Source organism: Bubalus bubalis, chromosome 22 (genome assembly GCF_019923935.1).
Source record: "Bubalus bubalis isolate 160015118507 breed Murrah chromosome 22, NDDB_SH_1, whole genome shotgun sequence".
Taxonomy (NCBI): Eukaryota; Metazoa; Chordata; class Mammalia; order Artiodactyla; family Bovidae; genus Bubalus; species Bubalus bubalis.
Window position 1 is genome coordinate 54,986,019 of NC_059178.1, and position 19,788 is coordinate 55,005,806.

A 19,788-nucleotide genomic window follows, 5' to 3' on the forward strand; every position below is an offset into this window, starting at 1 on the left:
AAGAGTCGGACACGACTGAGCGACTTTCACTTTCACTTTACAACCATCATCATGATTTGTTCCTACAACAATAAGTGGTGTGAAGAGTCCTTGGGCTGCTCCTTGGAAAAGAGACAACGGAGGGAGAAGGTACTGACATGGAGAGACTCTCACGGGAACAGATCCAGGTAATTTGTGCCACTTTTGAACATGGGCATCTAGACATACCTCTGGCATTTGGCCCAGTAACTACTTGTCTGTTTGTGCTAAACTCTTTTCCTCTTTTATGGGAAAATTGCAGCTGTTACAGTCAACTGCCTTTTTTGGCATTATGTTCTATAATTTAAAAATATTTCCCAACCCCCCACACCTGTAGTCCGAGGCAGTCTCCGCCTGGCACCTAATGTCTTTTGAAATCTGTTCCCTTAGGATTCTACCCACAGGCGTGGCTCATCCAGTTCTGCCAGAAGGAAAGCAGCTTGGCCCGGTAACCTGCATCTTCATGAGAATGTCCAGAACTCATCTGGGGTAAAGCTTTGCCTATTTAGTTGATGTTAGTCCTTGTTCTCTTAATAAGATTTAGACGCATCCACAGGCCCATCTCTTCTCCTGTTAGCTGCCTGGCTGGCACAGATACTCTTATCACAGTGCTTGCATATTGTTGAAAATGTTCCCATAGAGTAGAAATGAAATCTGACTATAATTTATAGATTTGGGGACGAATATTTTTGGATTCAATATATCCATTTCCCATGACTATTTCTAGGAGAAGAAAAAGCAATAGAGACTCTGAACAATGGATATAAAACCAGAATAGCAAGGGAATAATCACCTTTTCATTTTTTCTTTATTAAATTTAAAATGCAATTTTGCTTCCATTCCCATTAAAAAGGCATGGCACTTAGTTGGTATTATTTTACATACATACAGCAAAACAATCAATGATACATGATTATTTGATTCTTCTTTGTATAAGTGGTGAAAATTTAATAATTCTGCTTTTAAGAGGAAATGGAAACTCTTCCCTGATGGCTAAGGTGGTAAAGCATCTGCTTACAATGCGGGAGACCCAGGTTCAATCCCTGGTTTGGGAAGATCTCCTGGAGAAGGCAATGGCAACCCACTCCAGTACTCTTGCCTGGAAAATCCCATGGACGGAGGAACCTGGTAGGCTATAATCCATGGGGTCGCAAAGAGTTGGACACGACTGAGTGACTTCACTTACTTTCTTTAAGAGGAAAGGTTGGTGTTTCTCCGTAGAAACAATTAAGTTTCAGCAGTAGAGACTTAAGCACACAGCTGCACACAGAGTAAACAGAAATACTGCCCGCCGGCCCCATCTGATCCCTGATGAGACTGGCTGATTCTCCCTCCAAAGGTCTACAACCTTTTCTCCATCTCAGACGTAATCTCCCTGGACACCACGCACACGCCTAACCACACCCTGGTCTCCCTTCGTCCACTCTCGTTGAATCCTCAGACCATCCATTGTTTATATAGCAGCCAAAATGATTCTTTAGCCTTTAAGTACAAACTGGTTTCTCATTGTCCTTGGGATATATCCAAACCTCTTTCCTTTTCGCTCACTGTGGACTGTCTACACTGGCTTTGGCATCTTTGACCCGAAATACTGACTCACAGCTCATGACCCAAATGGTCCTCGGGTCTCTGCTCAAATGTCACTTCCCTCTGAGAGGTCTTGTCTGGTAATTCCCTTCTCCACGGGATCTTCCCGACCCAGGGATTGAACCTGGGTCTCCCTCATTGCATGTGGATTCTTTGCCATCTGAGCCACCAGGGAAGCCCCTATTCTGGCCACACTGCTCTTTTCTTCCTGAGCCCTTTTCACCATGTATTACCATATATTCAAACATTGGCTTGCTCATTTATCGCAGCTCCATGAGGGCTGGGAATCTCTCTGTTTTTGTCCATTTCTTTGTCCAGAGCAGTGGATGAATGAATATCCAAATGTCTCGGGTAAGTGTGGAACTTCAGCAACAGGGATGAATCAAAATCACACGACATGTCCCAAAAACTAGCTCCAGTTATCCCAATGTGATTTCCCCACAAGCTTATTGTCAATTTTCACCCCTGTGTTCAAGGTCGTCTCTCCTCTCCTTCCCTCCCGCATGGCTTTGTTCCTCAGCTCTCCCAATCTTAGAGCAAAGACATTGCAAATGATGCCACCAATAGTAATCTCTGCCTTTGTTGTTTGCAGTAGAGCATTTATTTTTTTATTTTAAAAAATATTTATAATTAAAAAAAATTAAGATATGCTATGTGTTACTGACCTCTTCAGTTACAGAGTAAGTGTTATAAGACACGGTTTTTACTTTTCCCTGGCACTGAGCTCTGGGTAAGATTGCAAATATATCTATGTACCTATAGATATAATATGAGCTTCCCAGGTGGCTCACTGGTAAAGAATCTTCCTGCAATGCAGAAGCTGAGGATTTGATCCCTGGGTTGGGATGATCCCCTGGAGTAGGAAATGGCAACCCACTCCAGTATTCTTGCCTGGAGAATCTTACGGACAGAGGAGCCTGGTGGGCTACAGTCCATGGGGTCAAAAACATTCGGACACGACTAAGTGGCTGAGGACCATAGATATAATATATATTGAGTAGGTGCATAGGTTTTTTATGCATATATTTCTCCCCTCCCTTAATTTCTCTTATTACTTTTGAATGAGGAAGATCCAAGCTCATTTTTGCACAAAATATATATCTTTAACAAGTTGATTTTTTTTAACAAGTTGATTTCTTTTAACAGACTGTAACCATCTGTCACTCAGTAAGTCTAAAAATCAGATATATTGAAGCTAACATTTTTTAGAAGAAAATGTAGTCATTTCTTGTAAGACCTTTACACCCCCAGAGGGATTTACAGGGATTTTGCTTCGAAGCAACACTGACCTCCGGTGGCCACGGAGTCTTATTAAACAGCTTTGCTTTTCTTTCTTTGGTTTTCTTTCTTTTTTTTTTTTTTTTTTCAGTTAAGTTTACCTTTTTTAAAAACCAAACTTTCCTTCTAATAATTTCTCTATCATGGTAATTTTTATTTTCAATCCACAAAATTTAACATAACTGTATTGATCTGGTCAATCTATCTCCTGAATCTTCACACCAGCTGTCAGGGTAATTGGTATTTTCATCCCTATTGTATGGATGTCCCTTGGACAGCAAGGAGATCAAACCAGTTCATCCTAAAGAATATCAGTCCTGGGTGTTCATTGGAAGGACTGATGCTGATGTTGAAACTACAATATTTTGGCCACCTGATGCAAAGAACTGACTCATTGGAAAAGACCCTGATGCTGGGAAAGATTGAAGGCTGGAGGAGAAGAGGGTGACAGAGGATGAGATGGTTGGATGGCATCATGGACTCGATGAACATGAGTTTGAGCAAGCTCCGGGAGTCAGTGAAAGGCAGGGAAGCCTGGTGTGCTGCAGTCCACGAAGTCCCAAAGAGTCAGACATGACTGAGCACACACACCCACACAGGTACCCAGAGTTGGGATGTGAACATATCTTTTCGGAGGACATGATTCAACCCACTCCAGGGTCTGTCTCACTACACAACCCCTGTTTTTCCCAAGCCATGCTGCCTTGTGTCCATCGCTTCAGTATTTGATGACACACTCTCCAGACTTGCAGCTGGATGTTCCTCAAGGCTTGTTGTTGTTCAGTCACTCAGTCATGTCTGTCTCTTTGTGACCCCGTGGACTGCAGCACGCCAGGCTCCCCTGTCCTTCACTATCTCCAGGAGCTTGTTCAAACTCATGTCCATCGAGTCGGTGATGCCATCCAACCATCTCATCCTCTGCCATCCCCTTCTCCTCCTGCCCTCAATCTTTCCTAGCATCAGGGTCTTTTCCAATGAGTCGGCTCTTCTCGTCAGGTGGCCAAAGCATTGGAGCTTCAGCTTCAGCATCAGTCCTTCCAATGAATATTCAAGAATCAATCAATCAATATTCAATTGAATTCCTTTAGGACTGATTGGTTTGATCTCCCTGCTGTCTTGTCCATCATAGTTCACAGCAGCAGTGGAAAAAGCCCCCAAACTGAAGCAGCTGAAATAGCTAAATTGCAGTTGATTTGGGGATAGTAGGTTAAGGCTAACAAGATTGAAGAAAACAACTTTTGTGGCCCATTTTGAAAGTAATTCTTGAAAAATAATCAAATCAAGGCATCACAAGTCTTATCGACCAAGTAAATGCTTTTATTAAAAAGATAAAACCTTAGCCCGGTGAGAGGAGCTTCGTGTTTGTACTGTCACTTCTGGGAAAGCTTTTAAGCTAAATCATCATGAGGTTTATAGCTTCGAGTCCTCAAGTTTCAGCAAATTCTTTGGCAACTTCACTTCAGGGCAAGTTAGAAATAGTGGAATTAATTCTGAGCACAACAAAGCCCAACTCAGACGTTCAGGATTCGATTTGCATTTTAAACCTTCGGTTTCTGTTTGTTTACTTTCTTTTCTTTTTTTTTTTACTTAGCCCTTGAGAATGTGATGGAGGACAGCTCTTTGAACCGAAATGATGTGCAGGGTAACTGGAGGCTGGCTGGGTGGGGGTGGGGGGTCCCGGTGGAAGGCTCCCCCCAGGACACTGAGCTCTGGAGCTGTTTTTAAAGTGGATGGTTCCCCAAAGAGAATGAAGAATAAATATATCTCAAGCTTAATGCTCTGTTGAAGAGAAGCAGAGATTGCTTTTTTCTTCAAATGACTAATCTGTGATGAGAAAATAAGGGAAGTAAAGACCTGACATTCCCTCTGTTTACCTTTCGATGCCTGTCTTTACGGCCTGGTGCTCTGTTTCTGGAAAAATGTTCTTGACTGTACTCCTCTTTTAAGATCTCTCCCGTCGTTGTGAACCGTCCGAGTTCATCTTGATATCTCAGGAGGGTGGACATAGAGCGATTATTTCCTCGACGCTGGAGTGGTCAAGAAAGGGCTCTTGTGGGTTTACCAGCAGCACCCCCTTGTGGCCTTCCTGTGCATGTCATCATTCTAAATTGAAAAATTGCAAAGACAAGGAGAGGCTAAATTTCATTTCTAAACAATATTTTATTTTGTTTTTCAAGTTGTTAATTTAATTACTCTTGCCGTCTCTTGCTGTCTCTGTTATTTTGCCTGTGAAAGGCAGGGGAACTGGTCTTCATTATTTAGGGCTGAAGTCTGTGGCTTGGAATGACCAGACCTCAGGTTCCTGTACGGTTCGAAGACATTTTATTAACAGTGGCCACTAAATCAGTAGCAACAGTCTGTGCCAAATCCTTGCACCCGATGTATTTTTAGACATTTGAATAATTTAATTCTAAAAATACACTTTTCTCAAGACTAAAGTATTTTCAATTGTGTTATTATTTCAAGATATAGTGTTCCTTTCATCTTTATATGAACTCTGACTTTTTATTAACTACTAAAATGTGTATCTTGTGCAACACCTTATAAGTTCATACTCCACTTAAATTCTGTGTGACATTATTTGGAAATTAAGTTTTCTGAATGCAAATTTCATATGTGAGAGCTGTAGGCTCAGCAAATTAGGGCTACCCTAATTTTAACATTTCTTAAAAAAAAAACCCTCCGTGTTTTAAGTCAGAAAAAAAAATCAGAATTAATGTATTTTCCATGATAGGAACATCTGGCTTTGAGCTTTGTTCTAACTCTAGGTATTTTGGTGTTCTTAAGACCCTCACACAAAAAATGCCGCCTGGCCATTGAGATTCCTGGCTTCCACTGCAGGGAGCGTGAGTTTGATCCCTGGTCAGGGAACTAAGACACGTGAACTGAGAACATGTCTCATGGTGGCACCAAAAAGAAGAGTGCTGCCTGACAGCTTTTTATTTTGGGCATCATCTTCCTTTCCTGTCACTATGACCACTTTTCCATCTGTCCCTCCAGTGTTTGCCCTATTTGAATACTTTCAATGATCATTCAGAGATCATTTAAAAACACACTTTTGCTCAGACTGTAGTACATATTGCTTAGCCGTAGACATAATCAGATCTAGGGCAATTAATTTAGAGGCCCAAGACTTACTCCTGTGTGTGTGTGTGTGTGTGTAGCGTGAGTAAGCATGCTTGTGTGCTCAGTTGCTTTAGTCGTGTCCGACTCTTTGTGACCCCATGAACTGCAGCCCGCCAGGCTCCTCTGTCCTTGGGATTCTCCAGGCAAGAATACTGGAGTGGGTTGCCATTTCCTACTCCACAAGCATGCTTATATGTATTTAAAAATCATGTTGTGCTTACATGTGTTTTGAATGAATATTCTGGATAAATGACAATTTCCTGAAGCTGTAAGTGTCATGTGCCTTTTCATAAACTTTTGTCTTCAGTTTCTTTGTCTCTCACCTGGGCCATAGCTTTTTTTTTTTTTTGGTAGTACCACTCAGCAAGCAGAACTTCCCTGACTAGGGATCGAACCCACGCCCCCTGCAGTGGAAGCGCAGAACTTCAACCACTGGACCATAGTTTTTAAATGATAATTCAACTTGTTATCATCCAACTCTAGTTACTCTAAGAAGTGCTTCCGACTTGCCCCATGAACACTGTTTTGGTAATAATTAACTGTAACTGCTCCAGTAACCTGTATCTTCAGTAGAACATTTACTGTACTATCTGTGACCTTCTGGATTTTGAACTATAGGGTTATTCATCCCTGATTTATAGTCCGTGATGATTATATTCATTTATGAGGAAACATCTTTCAAAGAAATTTCTAAAACTTTTTTAAAACTTTGGATCTTCTAATTAATATACACTTCCCTTTTCTAGCTTGCTTATTTATTTATTTAAATTGTGCTAAAATTCACATAATATAAAATTACCATATAAGCCATTTTTAAATGTATTCACATCTTTGTTCAACAGTTGGTTCGGACTTTGTCCTATTATAACACTGAAACTCTGTACCCACAGCTGCCTCTCTCTGCCCACATATGGGGGTTCTATTCATCATGGACCTCAAATGCTGTGAGGGTCAGGGATGGAGGAGAAGGGCCGTGACTCAGTAAGGGAGCTGCTGGGACAAAGGAGGGCGTCAGGTGATGCTAAAAAACAAGCAAGTTTAAATGATCATGTCTCTTACACCAGCTACTCTCCTTGGAAAGCAAATCAATCTTATCCTCACGTATGCTAAGTCACTCAATTGTGTCCACCTCTTTCGGACCCTACGGACTGTAGCCCACCAGGCTCCTCTGTCATGGGATTTCCCAGGCAACAGTACTGCAGTGGGTTGCCATTTCCTCCTCCAGGGGATCTTCCCCACCCAAGGATTGAACCCATGTTTCTTGCATCTCCTGCATTGGCAGGTAGATTCTTTATCGCCATGCCACCTGGCAAGCCCTATAGCTCTTAGTATATTCTCTTATTTTACACATTTTCCTTATTTCTGTAGTTTACTAATTTTCACTCTTCCCTCTCTCTCTGCCCTCTAGACTATAAGCTCCATGAGGGCAGGAATATTTTTTTTCCTGTTTTGAGTGATACTGAATCAATATGTAAGTACTTGAATATGGCTGAATGTATAGCAGCAGCTACTAAATATCTGTTAAATGATGAAATGAATAAATGGAGAGGATGAGAGAATTCCTTGGTGACCTAAGCTAAGCTAAGCTAAGTCGCTTCAGTTGTGTCCGACTCTGTGTGACCCCATAGACGGCAGCCCACCAGGCTCCGCCATCCCTGGGATTCTCCAGGCAAGAATACTGGAGTGGGTTGCCATTTCCTTCTCCAATGCATGAAAGAGAAAAGTGAAAGTGAAGCCACTCAGTCGTGTCCGGCTCTTTGCGACCCCATGGACTGCAGCCCACCAGGCTCCTCTGTCCATGGATTTTCCAGGCAAGAGTACTGGAGTGGGGTGCCATTGCCTTCTCTGCCTTGGTGACCTAGTGATTAGCAATTTATGCTACCACTGCCAGGGGCCTGGGTTTGATCCCTGGATGGGGAACTAAGATTTTGTAAGATGCACGGTGCAACCAAAAAAATAAAAAAGAAAGGGTGAGCTGAGCTAAGCTAAGAAAAGGTGACATGAGCTAAGTGCTACGGGGAAAGAGAGAAGGAAATAGGAATCTGTTCTTGCTTTGGCTACATAACTGTACCCTTCTCTCACTGCACTTAGAAACAATCACCTTGAACAATCTATGCTCAAATGCCACTGAAGACATTCGGGAAGACGGCATCTGGAGAGGAGCATCTCAGGGCCGCGTGGAAACAGCAGCAAATGTAAGTCACACCAGTAACTTCCAGAAACACTGGGCGTCGGAGGAGCCGAGGAGGGAAGCCAGTCTTGGAGGAAGAGGTGATAAGAGCGAGAAACAGATTGGTTTTTATTGATCAAAGAACTGGAATGATTGAATAAATGCACAGGACAACATGAAAAACAGGCTGCTGGGTATTGCTCATTTAAAAAGAAGAGTAAATTTCTTCATTCAAAAGAAGAGCTTTAAATATAGACAAAATTCCAGCAAATTGAATGGAGCCTTTTCCCCTGCTCTTTGTGAAAGGTCGCAGTGGTTCTAATTCCAATGTCCAATTACCAGGCGCCCTCAGCACAGCAAAGCAGAATCAACTCAATTTCAATCTCAGACATTTGCCTCACCTTTAACTAGCTTTGGTATGACTCACTGCAATTTTCTCATCAAAAAGCTAATTTTAGGAGCAAAATGTCAAGAAAAGATGAAAAAGAAGAGCCTGGATTTGCGGAGGCTGGGTTGTTTTTTTTTTTTTTTTGCATTTGGGCTGCACTTCTAAGCTACCTTCAAATCCGTCACCCAGGAAGCCTGTCTGCTGTTTTCACTGTGCTCCACGGGAAGAGAAAACAAGGCAGTCACCTGTATTTGTTCATTCCCTAATCTCAAATGTAGGGTGACTTTCTGTCCCCGTCTCTAAATCTTCACCTGATGGTCTTTCAAAGAAAATGTTCATTTGCAGACTTGCCATAATGAGCATGAAGTCTGGTGGCTCCTGAAGCAGTTGTCCTGGAAGAAAAGAAATACTCTTGGCCTGTGAAATCTAGGGAAGGAGGGAAAAAACAGAGTTTCATTTTCTGGCCAGGTATTTCTGCTTTTTGCTACCAAAGAGGGATGATATGTTTAGTCCTCTTAATGATTATAACAAAACCATCAGCAAATCCTGTGATCAGGCCACACAAACCCATGTCAGGTGCAGGGTGATTTCCCGAAGGGCCTTTGAGTGAGTGTCCTGGTGTTTCAGGAAAGTTCAGGTCCTAGAACACACTCTGTAGGCCCAACTAGATTCCTCCTGTCTAAGTCCTGGAAAACCTTCTTGAATCAACATGAAAAAGGCAGAATTGTTAATCAATTACCTTTTCATTCGTGAAAAGCCAGACTTCTCATCTAGAAGTCACAGGACTTTAACCACATTTAGGAAATGGCAACCCACTCCAGTATCCTTGCCCAGAGAATCCCACGGACAGAGGAGCCTGGCAGGTTGCAGTCCATGGGGTCGCAAGAGTTGGACACGGCTTAGCAACTAAACCACACCACCACACCACACTCTTCTGCTTGATCCTGTTTGATCCCAAAGGCAAAGGCCACCCTGGTTTGTGAGCCAAGATAGGAGCAGGGATAATAGTCCTCTCTTTGCCCTGTCACTTCAAGAAATTATTCTGTATTTACTACTGAGCTATTCTACCAATGAACCAGAGGATAGCAATTTAAATAAATTACAAATGCTTGATTTTTTTTTTTCCTCAATGTAGACTGTCATTATCAGTAGGCATCGAGAGTGCAAAATAGTAATAAATCCAGAGAGATGTGAACTGGAGGCAGGCCGGTCCCCCTGCAGCCAGGCCCAGAAGGTTGGGGGGCGGGGCAGCTCTTGACTGTGGTCACTGAGGGCCCAGCACCGCCGACAGCAAGCTTGCAGGTAGGAGGGCCGCACAAAGCTTGGGGTTCTGGGGTGGGTGGAGGGGGGGATCGACACCTGGGAAGGGGCAAGGGCTGTGTCCACACCAGCCCACTGGGCACCACCTGGGCCGGCTGCATTAAACCTACCCCCTGTCCAAACCCAGGTATCTGCCTCCTGCCTTCATTCCCCTTCTCCCGGTGACTCGCAGGATTGGACCATCTGGCCCTGTTAGTGACCCCGCTTGACCCTAAGTGAGTGGCTCCCATAAGGTCCATATTTTAGCCATTATTTTGGGCTGCAGGCCCCAGAACCGCTGGATCACTGTGGGCTGGTTCTTGCCTTAAAAAAAAAAAAAAAGAAGAAACCTGTCTGTCCCCCGATAAAACCTTTTTAAGCCACAGAAATCAATCCAAATGACGCACTGATGCGACTGCCCCAAACACACTTTGTCCCCTGAAGGCCGCTGACCCCTAAGACAGCCCCCGCGCCCCACAATCATTCCAGGCCACCTGCCGAGACCTCTCTATTGCTCGGCCTGGAGCTAGGGGGCCTCCGTGGGGGAGGTGTGGTCTGGAAGGCCTGCCCCAGCGGCCGTGCTGGGCCCCTGGTCAGGTCGGGCACGCAGTCCTGGAGGCGGGGGCCAGTCAGTTACGAGGCTGCAGGTCGGCCTGGGAGGAGCGGCCCGCGGGCGGTAATGGGCAGCGCGGGCGTGGACTCCGCAAGGACCCGGGCGGGGGGCGCTGCTGGCGGGCCACTTAGGCCTCCAGGCTGGCTCCACGGATGCCCTGCGCCCCAGGCCCAGGAAGGTGGCCAAGAAGCGGCGCCAGAAGCTCGCACCGCAACGGAAGGGACGTCATGGGGCCCCGGGGCTGCACGTGGAGACACAGCGGGGCGGCCTGTCCCTGCGGGTGGAGACCCGGGCCGGCGTGGGTCTGGAGCCAGCCCCCCTCCCCCCCGGACCTCGGACTGGCCTTGGAGTCCGCAGACCGAGGCCAGGCCTGGCGCCCAGGGTGGGCTCACGTGATCCTGGCGCAGCGCGTCCTGCGCAGGTCCACGCGCGCTCCGTGTTCAAAGCATCTGAGACACTTTGCAAGTCGGGTGACTTCCTTGGCAAAGGGACACCCCCGCCCTCCAAGCCCAGGAAGCAGGCCAGCGGCACCGGTGGTGAGCTCTCCCATTCCTGTGTCAGGTAGGTGTGTGCGGGCATCGGCAGGTGTGTTTGGGGGGTGCAGGTGGGGCTGTGCGTGAAGGAGCCTGCCGGAGCATCTTGGTTTCCTGAGTGCCTTCAGGTGTGTAAGGCAGAGATGGGTGGGGGGGAGAGATACAGCAGTAGTTCTAGAATCGCTTTATTTCTCATTGTAAGAATATAGATTTGGAGAAGGCAATGGCATCCCACTCCAGTACTCTTGCCTAGAAAATCCATGGATGGAGGAGCCTGGTAGGCTGAAGTCCATGGGGTCGCTAAGAGTTGGAAGCGACTTCACTTTCACTTTTTTACTTTCATGCATTGGAGAAGGAAATGGCAACCCACTCCAATGTTCTTGCCCGGAGAATCCCAGGGATGGAGAAGCCTGGTGGGCTGCCATCTATGGGGTTGCACAGAATCGGACACGACTGAAGCGACTTAGCAGAAGTAGCAGTAGCAAGAATATAGACTGGAAGCCCATGTGTTGCAGGAGCAGGGCCTCCTTCCAGGGCCACAAAGGGGGCCCAGGTGTAACTCTGCCATGAATTGTGGGAGGAGACACCATTGCTGAAAATTCTGTTGGGAAAGGGTCCTGGGGCAGAGAACAGAAGGGAAAGGAACCCAGGAGGGCTGCTCTGCCACGTGGCTCAAATCTGGGTTTGAAGGTTTTGTGGTGGTCGTGGTAATTTCCAGGTTGTTTCTGGTGAATCACTGACTCAGGGTTCCTCCTGAGGTGGATTCCAGCCAGGAGGGTTCTGGGAGGTTGGTAGGACCTGGAGTCTCCTCTCTCCTTTTGATCCTTTCCTGAATTCTTCTGGTTGGTGGTAGCTTGTTACTTCCATGTTCATTACCAGGACCTCCTGTTAAGATAACTCACGCAAATACCTACTATCTTGCCTTGCCTGGTCGCTGGAGGTTTCAGTCTTCCTCCTAACACGTGGACTATTTTATGCCTTTGGGGAAAAGAGATATGTCTATTATTTTGGGAGAATATTTTAGGCCCTGCAACATGACCAAGAGCTAAAGAATGTAGCCTTTTGTGAAGAGGTTAAACTTACCTTAAAAAAATAACTTTGCCAGCTTCCTGTTCTACTTGTTTGGACGTTTTATTATAGGATTAGGGCTGTTTCCTTTTGGAATTGAAAATTACATACCACCCCCTCCATTATTTCCCTGAACATTCATCATAATATACTATTTATGACCTGGGTGGGAAATGGATACCATCCATCTTGTTTCAAAAAGTTCAAAATGCTTTAGGATAGAGTGTCAAGGATGGAGCTATCCTTTGTGGAAGAAATTCTGGAAGGATATTAAGCCGTTCGGGGGCTTCGCAGGTGGCACTAATGGTAAAGAACGCACCTGCCAATGCAGGAGACATAAGAGATGTGGGTTCTAGGTTCTATCCCTAGGTGGGGAAGAGCCCCTGGAGAAGGAATTGGCAACCCACTCCAGTATTTTTACCTGGGAAATCCAGTTGACAGAAGAGCCTGGCAGGCTGCAGTCCATGGGGTTGCAGTCAGACATGACCAAGCACGTGTGTGCACACACATATTAAGCAATTCAGCCAGTTTTTTCCTCTGAATCCATTTGAGCTGGGACGTCCATCTTCTCCTGCCCTTGGACATCAGCATGCCCGGACTCAGGCCCTTGGAGTCAGAATGAGTTCCACCTGGTCTCCAGCTTACAGAAAAGTAGGTGGTGGGACTTCTCAGTCTCTGTAGCCGCTTGTGGTCAAGGGCCCACCTGCCAACGCAGGAGACAGAAGAGACACAGGTTCGATCCCTGGGTGGGGAAGATCCCTTGGAGGAGGGCATGGCAACCCACTCCAGTGTTCTTGCCTGGAGGATCCCATGACAGAGGAGCCTGGTGGGCTGCAGTCCACGTGGTCACAAAGAGTCGGACGCGACTGAAGAGACTGAGCACTCCGTGTGCCTGTAGGTGTGTTGCCTCTGCTTCTCTGGAGAGCCCTGATGGATACACTGACGGTCCTCCCTGGCTCATGACAGAAAGGCCCCCAGTCGACTCTGTGCTCAGTCATGTCTGACTCTTAGTGACCGCATGACTGTAGCCCACCAGGCTCCTCTGTCCATGGGATTCTCCAGGCAAGAACACTGGAGTGGATTGCCATTTCCTTCTCCAGGGCATCTTCCTGACCAGGGGATTGAACCCCCATCTCCTGCATTGCAGGCAGTTCCTTTACCGATTGAACTACCAGGGAAGCCCAGATATAAGAAGGGGGAAAAAAAATTAAAAAAACTGAGAACACGATAAAGAAACACGGTTCATAATTTTGACCACATGTAGGCCTTGCATTAGGAGAAGGCAATGGCACCCCACTCCAGTACTCTTGCCTGGAAAATCCCATGGACGGAGGAGCCTGGTGGGCTGCAGTCCATGGGGTTGCTAAGAGTCAGACGTGACTGAGAGACTTCACTTTCACTTTTCCTTTCATGCACTGGAGAAGGAAATGGCAACCCACTCCAGTGTTCTTGCCTGGAGAATCCCAGGGACGGAGGAGCCTGGTGGGCTGCCGTCTATGGGGTTGCACAGAGTCAGACACGACTGAAGTGACTTAGCAGCAGCAGCAAGCCTTGCATTATTGACTAAGTGACAAGTCATGCAGAGTGTCACAGTTTCTCAGGAAGGAAAAAGCTAGAGATAATCATTTTTGTTCTCAGAAAAGTTAAAAATGTGACTGACTGAGGTGTATTAATTACAATTTTTTTTCAACCCACTCTTAATTTAAAATGACACCTCTTGCCATGGTAGAGTGAGCTATCCATTTAATAAACTGGAGGGTTCAGGCAGCTTGCTCTCAGTGTGTTATTCCTAGTTAACAAATTAGGTGATTCTGAACATATTAACACTTGAACTTTATCCTAATGAATCTTCAGATAGTTGCCAAATGTGACTAAGAACTTACAAATGAATAAAGAATTCTCAGCTTGTTGTCTTGGAAAATTTTATTTTAATGAATAGACACAGCTCAGAATGTCTATTATCAACATACAAACACTGCCAAGTTCTTCTTTTTTTAAATGTCATCATTAAAAAAGTTTAATGTTTTAATGTGAAAATTTCACATTAAATCTTCCTCCACATTAATAACTCACCATATCTATTAGCACTTGGCAAGGCACTGAAGAAATGCAGTGCATAAGAGTTGCAGGATTTTTCTTCTTTTTGCTTTTTGGGAAAACTTTATGAAAAATACATTCAAAAGAAAGTGTAATACATCTGTGTGGCACTTTTTAGTAACCTCATGATGTATTATATTACATCGCTTAATCCTTATGACAGTACTATATGTTTTGGAGGGTGAGAGTTTATACCATTTTAGGGGTGAGGAAATATGGATTCAAAAGCTTAAATGACCTCAATCAGGGTACACAGGCAGTAAATGAAAATTGAAGGTCTGACATCAAGGTTTTTATAGATCTTACTTCAGCATCCTCTTCATAACACTGGTGATGCTTTTTCACATTTAACCATAAACCCACTTTATTTATTTATTTATTTTACAGACTATTCCTAGTGTTGAAATGCCCATGGCTGCCACGGATATATGTTGCTGCTTACGTTTAGACCGCAGACCTTGTGAAACAAAAAGCAATAAAACAGGAGCATTATTCTGTTACCCTGCTATCTGTGCTCCAGGCAGCAGTGAATCACTGTGGATTTGTAGTAATGCTGATCTTACCTGGGATGTTTTTACAGTTCTGTGAGTCTGTGAAGAAAGTGAAATGGTAAAAAGGAAAAAAAAAAAAAATGTTACAGGCTGGTTAAGTTTTACTTCAGCTACAGGGCTGCTGTAAAAATTGCTCTTTGTTTTCTGGTGTTTCCCTTGCCTGGGAATGAGCAGTTTATGTGTATTCAGTTTTTGTGGAGGTGACTGTCTCCCTTTGAAGACAGCCCAGTCTGTTCACATGTCAGCTCTCAACTGGGGGACGGGTGTTAATTCTTCTTCTTTTTTTAAAAATTTATTTATTGGAGGTTAATTACCTTTAGTAAGCACAGCAGTATTGTGATGGTTTTTGCCATACATCAGTATGAATCGGCCATAGGTATTCACGTGTCCCCCCCATCCTGAAACCCCAGTCCTCCAGGTTGTCACACAACACCTGCTTTTTTTGAGTGCCCTGCATCATACATCAAACTCACACTGGTTAAGGGTGTTAATTCTTTCGCTAATAGCAAGCCAAGACAGAAGGAAAACAAAGGCTGCTGGGATAGGCATGTAGGGGAGTCGGCATCTGGATCCAGCCACGCCTCAAGCTAGGCAAGCCCAATTCAACCTTCCAGCCACACCACAAACTAAGTAAGAGCTGCCAAAGGAATAGGGGTCTCCCAAGGTGTTGCAATTCTGAGTTGGCCTGACACACATTCTGGGTCTTTGACATCCTGCTCTGTTGGTCATCTGTTCTAGCTGATCAAGTTCAGAGTTGCTAGCAGCATCCATGTACTTCCTGACTTGGCCGGAGGCAGGGGGTCATCTCTATTATTTTCTGATATGACTAGTCAGGTAGGGGAGGAAACTTTTTGCCTCTGGCTCCTAAGTTTGATGCTGGGTCTTTGGAATAAACAGAGGGCAGATTAACTTGAGAAAAGAAATCCAAATTTATTCATTTTTAATATTAAATACATGGGGAAGTGACAGGGGGAAAAAATGAATATCCAGAAAAGCATTAAAATTTGAGAGCATGTTCCCCATCTATTAGGGGAAGGGGTTTTTAGTAACTTGTTTAGTCACTAAATCGTGTCAGACTCTTTGCGACCCCTTGGACTGTAGCCCGCCAGGCTCCTCTGTCCATGGAATTCTCCAGGAAAGAATGGTGGAGTGGATTGCCATTTCCTCCCCCACACAGGGATGGAACCCTCCTTTCCTGCTTGGCAGATGGATGGGCTGATCCACCAGGGAAGCCCTTTAGTAACTTAGGGGAGAATAAGTGACTTTTTGGCAAGATGAATGAGCTCATCTCCCCCCTAACCTCCCCAGGAGGGGATTTTTTTCACAACTGATCTCCTTTAGGGAATCTATTTTTAGGCAGAGGAGGAGCGTTCAGAGACAGCCTCGCCCAGCACTGGGCGGTTTTTCAAAAGCCTTCAGCTCAAAATGATCAGTATACTTGAGCGGTGTGTTTTGGCGTGGCGTGTCCTGAACTCTTGCATTCACAGCAGAGATTAGTGCACGCTGCACTCAGTTCCGCCTCCTGCAGGCGCTCAGCGGGGGAGAGGAGGGGTAGATGGGGAGGTCGTCGTATCTCAGGGTCTGGCGGCTCAGGCAGGGCTAAGCGGCTGGGGGCGGGGCCGCGGGCGGTGGCTGGGCAGCAGATGGGAGGCGGGGCTGGGGCGGGGCGGGGGCGGGGATACCGCGGGTGGGAGGCGGGGTGGGGGCGGGGCTGGAGCTGGGGCGGGGCCGCAAGTGGGAGGAGGAGCTGGGCTGGGGCGGGGCTGCGGGCGGGAGGCGGGGCTGCGGACGGGAGGCGGGGCTGCAGGCGGGGCCGGGGCCGCAGATGGGGGCGGGAGCGGGGACGGAGGCGGGGGACGGAGGCGGGGGTCGGGCGGCTGGCGGTGGCGGGCCGCAGATGGGAGGCGGTGCTTCTGGCCAGAGGCCAGCAACGCTGTGCTGGACGCAGAGGTCCGCAGAAGCAAGCTAGCGGACCGAACCTCTCCCCGCTGTCCTCCCCCAGCCCGTCAGCTGTCTCCGGATTCCTTCCCTCAGTAGCCCGGGGCACTGTTGATAATTACGGCCTGCCAACCAGAAAGTGGAGAGTGAAAAAAGTTGGCTTAAAGCTCAACATTCAGAAAATGAAGATCATGGCATCTGGTCCCATCATTTCATGGGAAATAGATGGGGAAACAGTGGAAACAGTGTCAGACTTTATTTTTTTGGGCTCCAAAATCACTGCAGATGGTCATTGCAGCCATGAAATTAAAAGACGCTTCTCCTTGGAAGGAAAGCTATGACCAACCTAGATAGCATATTAAAAAGCAGAGACGTTACTTTGCCAACAAAGGTCCATCTAGTCAAGGCTATGGTTTCTCCAGTGGTCATGTATGGATGTGAGAGTTGGATTGTGAAGAAAGCTGAGTGCCAAAGAATTGATGCTTTTGAATTGTGGTGTTGGAGAAGACTCTTGAGAGTCCCTTGGACTGCAAGGAGATCCAACCAGTCCATCCTAAAGGAGATCAGTCCTGGGTGTTCATTGGAAGGACTGATGCTAAAGCTGAAACTCCAATACTTTGGCCACCTCATGTGAAGAGTTGACTCATTGGAAAAGACTCTGATGCTGGGAGGGTTTGGGGGCAGGAGGAGAAGGGGACGACAGAAGATGAGATGGCTGGATGGCATCACCGACTCAATGGACATGAGTTTGAGTGAACTCCGGGAGTTGGTGATGGACAGGGAGGCCTGGCGTGCTGCTATTCATGGGGCTGCAAAGAGTCAGACATGACTGAGAGACTGAACTGAACTGAACTGAAGAAAACTAAGATCATGGCATCCAGTCCCATCACTTCATGGCAAATAGATGGGGAAACAATGGAAACAGTGACAGACTTTATTTTTTGGGCTCCAAAATCACTGCAGATGGTGATGCAGCCATTAAATTAAAAGACGCTTGCTCCTTAGAAGGAAAGCTATGACCAATCTAGACAGCATATTAAAAAAACAGAGACATCACTTTGCCCTCAAAGGTCCATCTAGTCAAAGCTATGGTTTTTCCAGTAGTAATATATGGATGTGAGAGTTGGACTATAAAGAAAGCTGAGCTCTGAAGAATTGATGCTTTTGAATTGTGGTGTTGGAGAAGACTCTTGAGAGTCCCTTGGACTGCAAGGAGATCCAACCAGTCCCTTCTGAAGGAGATCGGCCCTGGGATTTCTTTGGAAGGAATGATGCTAAAGCTGAAACTCCAGTACTTTGGCCACCTCATGTGAAGAGTTGACTCATTGGAAAAGACTCTGATGCTGGGAGGGATTGGGGGCAGGAGGAGAAGGGGACGACAGAGGATGAGATGGCTGGATGGCATCAATGACTCAATGGACATGAGTCTGAGTGAACTCTGGGAGTTGGTGATGGACAGGGAGGCCTGGTGTGCTGGGATTCATGGGATCACAAAGAGTCGGTTACGACTGAGCAACTGAACTGAACTGAAACTGCGCCAGGGTCTCCGTCCGGCCCCAGCTCTCTCTGAAGGGGTGGGGAGGGGGGCGATGCACAGAGCTTTTCTTTGAGTCTGCCCTAAAATCCAGAAGGGTCTGTGCGGAAGTGACCGAGGGGATGAAGCAGAGAAGGGCGGTGGGACTGGATCTGGTGGAAGAGTGCAGTCTGGGATGGAAGAGGGCTGACTGGGATGGTGGCTGGCAGATATCACATGCAGAGATTTTACTTTGTGGTGGGGATAAGAGGCATTATGGCAAGCTGGTCCTTAAAATTTTTGTAGTAATTGATATTCTACCAACATGTAGATAGAACTTGTTACTTATGTCAAGTGCTAAGAGAGGCTAGAATGTATTTTAGAGGAAATTTTTTCCTGACACTAATATTGTTTCCTGATACTACTTTTAGTGGAGTTCATATCTTCCTTAAGAACTTTTCTATTTTTCTGATTATAAAATGAGTATATTCTTTTTATAGAGTACTTGAAAAATGCACATAAGTATAAAAAAGAAAACAAAAATCACCCATAATCCACACAAAAAATTTTTCATTGTTAATATTTTGGAGTATTGTCTTACTATTTTTGAAACACATATGTATATGCAATATAATATTTGAGACATACCACATACAGAGAGATCTCTAGTCTTCCCCATTCTATTGTTTTCCTCTTATTTCTTTGCATTGATCACTGAGGAAGGCTTTCTTTTCTCTCCTTGTTATTCTTTGGAGATCTGCATTTAAATGGGTATATCCTTTCTGTTTTCCTTTGCCTTTAGCTTCTCTTCTTTTCTCAGCTATTTGTAAGGCCTCGTCAGACAACCATTTTGCCTTTTTTCATTTCTTTTTCTTGGGATGGTCTTTATCGCTGCCTCCTGTACAGTGTCATGAACCTCTGTCCATAGTTCTTCAGGCACTCTGTTTATCAGATCTAATCCCTTGAATCTATTTGTTACTTCCACTGTATAATCTAAGGGATTTGATTTAGGTAATACCTGAATGCTCTAGTGGTTTTTCCTACTTTCTTCAATTTAAGTCTGAATTTGGCAATAAGGAATTTATGATCTGAGCCACAGTCAGCTCCTGGTCTTGTTTTTGCTGACTGTATAGAGCTTCTCCATCTTTGGCTGCAAAGACTATAATCAATCTGATTTCAGTATTGACCATCTGGTGATGTCCATGTATAGAGTCTTCTCTTGTGTTGTTGGAAGAGGGTGTTTGCTATGACCAGTGCATTCTCTTGGCAAAACTCTGTTAGCCTTTGCCCTGCTTCATTCTGTACTCCAAGGCCAAATTTGCCTGTTATTCCAGGCATCTCTTGACTTCCTACTTTTGCATTCCAGTCCCCTATAATGAAAAGGACATCTTTTTTTTTTTTTTGGTGTTAGTTCTAGAAGGTCTTGTAGGTCTTCATAGAACCATTCAGCTTCAGTTTCTTCAGCATTACTGGTTGGGGCATAGACTTGGACTACTGTTATATTGAATGGTTTCTTTTCAAGAAAATTGGAGATACCAAGGGAACATTTCATGCAAAGATGGGCTCAATAAAGGACAGAAGTTGTATGGACCTAACAGAAGCAGAAGAT

At 45.5% G+C, this 19,788-nt stretch overlaps 1 protein-coding gene and 1 non-coding gene across 3 annotated transcripts in view; both read left to right on the forward strand.

Moving 5' to 3' along the window:
• SOCS6 (suppressor of cytokine signaling 6) overlaps nt 1–4,750 on the forward strand; it is a 115,884-nt gene extending 111,134 nt beyond the window's left edge. Inside the window, exons 6-8 of one of the 2 annotated variants that reach the window (XR_006547804.2) lie at nt 76–167; nt 409–532; nt 4,475–4,750. The gene's annotated coding sequence lies outside the window, so the exon portion shown is untranslated. The remainder of the gene's footprint in view (nt 1–75; nt 168–408; nt 533–4,474) is intronic. The other variant, XR_006547803.2, reaches the window with a different exon arrangement.
• Nucleotides 1,002–1,073, forward strand: TRNAC-ACA. The gene has a single exon. It is a non-coding gene; the product is annotated as a tRNA-Cys (tRNA).
• Nucleotides 4,751–19,788: the final 15,038 nt, after the last annotated feature.